Here is a 2,613-nt window from a genome sequence, read left to right on the forward strand (position 1 = left end):
GCCTCACTCAGCCAGTGAGCGGGAGCCGGTCTGTATGTGGGATCCGAACCCTCGGACGGGAAGGCCGCCGCGCTTCCCAAGCGGCGCACTATCCAGTGCGCCACTGGGCCGGCCCTATACCCATTTTACAGATGAGAAAACAGAGGCTCAGAGAAGCTAAGTGCCCTGCCAAGACCACACAGCTTGCATGTGGTAGAGCTAGAATTTGGCTCTAAGTCTGTCAATGTGCTCTTGCTCCCTGAGCGTGAGCTGGGCAAGACTTACCAGGACAGATGAGGCCAGCTCTTCCATCTTTCTGCAATAGGGTCTCCAGGGTGGGACCTGGGAGTTTGAGTCAAGGTTGCCCTATAGCCTGTCTCCCATCTTCAGTTCCTTCTGTTGTTGGGTGAGTTCAGTAGTCCCTGCTTTACTGGCTGGTTTTCCAGGTCAGATGAGATCTTGTTTCATAAAGGGGCTTTTAAAAATCCAAGGTACTTAGGAGTCTGCCATGCTGTGTGTGTACCTAAGAGAGCATGAGCTCTGGGTTCTTGCCTTGGGTTGGGCCAGTTACTTCATCCCTCTGTACCCTGCTTCCTCATCTGCATGGAACTGGGTGGTTGTGGAGACTGTGTGTGTGTACGTGTGTATTTATGCATTCCCACCAGATTCATCCCTGGGGAGAAAAATGCATTTATGGCTGGCTGGATGGAAGAATAGTTGGCCAGCTGTGATAATTTAGAGTACCATTCAGCAAATATTCACTTCTTTCCCCCTCCCACTCTGGGTAGAGTTTACAGTCTTGTCCTTTAGAAAGTCTGGGTTACTTGACTTGCTTTGGCCAATGGAATGTTAAGTGTGTGGTTTGAGATGATTCCCTGAATGTGTTTGTGCAGTCTGGTTTGGCTCTTATAATCTAATGATCTGTTGTAAAAGGAGCATGCCCCAGGGAGCATCCCCTTCAGCCTGGGCCCTGAAACAGGGAGATATGTGGAGCAGACTTGAACTTGACCTCTTAGTGAAGCCCAACTTAGACTTACAGTCCCAGGAGCATGAGGATAAATGCTAGCTGCTGTAAACCATGGTATTTGGGGAAGATTTGTTACACAGCATTATTGTGGCACTAGCTGGCTGATACACAGGCCAATGTCACACCTCAAGATTCCCATCGTACGACAGACTACAATAGAATTCAGAACTGTTTTGACGGCAGTGTGATGCAGTAATTCTCAAATTCTTTATTGGCATAAATAATTCAGACATTGGATTCTCACTAAACATTGCACTAAACACAAGAAACAATAGGCTTGCCGGCTTGGAGGCTCACAAACTGTCCAACAGCCCAAGTTAGAAATACTTTTTTGAGAAGTGTAGAAAACTTTATAAATGATTCTGTACAAATATACACAGTGGACCCTCCATCCATCTGGCCTTCCTTTCCTGGATGGCATCTGAATTGAATGTTCTTTCCCAGGAATGAGACATTGGCAACGAGTGAGAGAGAGAGAGAGACAGCGACCCAGACAGACAGAGATAGAAAGGGAGAGGAGAGGAAAGAAGTGACTGCAAAAGGAAAACATGAAACCAATTTCTTACATCAACTCATTCTGCAACAGTCAGCACAGACAGACATGAGGAGAAAACAGTATGGACCATCGGTCCGTGTTGGTCTGTACAAGAATTAGTTTTTATATATATAATATATATGTATAATATTTATAGGTATATATACTTTGTGTATAGAAAAAGGTAACAGCATAATTTACATAGAGAGAAAGCCTTTTTACAGTTGAGGAATTTTCCTAAGGTCAATAACTTTGAGAGTAATCAACCGAGTGAATCATGCGATAGGTCTGTGGAGTGGACCCCAGTGCAAGATCAAAGCTTAGGGAGCGAGGAAAGGGAGGCTTGGGGTGGAATATCAACTGCCTGCATTTGGGAAGTTCTCAGCCTGGCCCTGCCATAGTCCAGGGCACTTGTCTGGTGTGACCAGCCTTGTCTGCCCCAGGGAACCCCTGGAATATCAACTGCCTGCATTTGGGAAGTTCTCAGCCTGGCCCTGCCATAGTCCAGGGCACTCGTCTGGTGTGACCAGCCTTGTCTGCCCCAGGGAACCCCTTTGGCCTCTGCCTTGGGGCCTACAGGAAGAACATCCTGCCTCTGTGAAGCGGGGTGGCTGGTCTTGCCAGAGACTCCCCAGCTTCCTAAGATTGAGCCTCTGCCTTACAGATGCCAACCCCTACAGCAGTGAGGGGGGGAGGGTGCCCTGATAAGACTTGGGCACTCCTCCCCATGTTCACCAGGGCACCAGCATCTGCGTGAATGGGTAACACCCACCACCACTTCTCTATTCCAGCCTCCCAAGTTTTTCAGGAACATCCCCCTAGAGGCGGAATCCCAGGGGATGTTCAGTTGGGAGACTGAGAAGAGAAGCTATGTTTATTGAGCACCTACTGTCTGCCAAGTATTGTGTGACGCTATTGGACATTCATTATTTCATTTACTCCCTCTAACAATCTTGAGGGTTAGCGATATATTAAGTGCTAGTGGGCTGCACCAAGCCAGGAAAATCCAAGGAATACTCTGGGGGAAGTGCTGACGCTGAGAAGTCACTGGTGAGATCATTGTACACAATAG

At 47.8% G+C, this 2,613-nt stretch overlaps 1 long non-coding RNA gene across 1 annotated transcript; it reads right to left on the reverse strand.

Annotated features, from left to right (window-relative positions):
* Positions 1-1,191: 1,191 nt before the first annotated feature.
* Positions 1,192-2,086, reverse strand: LOC103593458. The gene is made up of 2 exons (XR_550760.1): positions 2,008-2,086; positions 1,192-1,905 (listed from the first exon to the last, which is right to left on the reverse strand). It is a non-coding gene; the product is annotated as an uncharacterized LOC103593458 (long non-coding RNA).
* Between the last annotated feature and the right edge of the window lie 527 nt (positions 2,087-2,613).

The sequence above is a fragment of the Galeopterus variegatus genome, unplaced genomic scaffold (genome assembly GCF_000696425.1).
Source record: "Galeopterus variegatus unplaced genomic scaffold, G_variegatus-3.0.2 Scaffold1349, whole genome shotgun sequence".
NCBI lineage: Eukaryota > Metazoa > Chordata > Mammalia > Dermoptera > Cynocephalidae > Galeopterus > Galeopterus variegatus.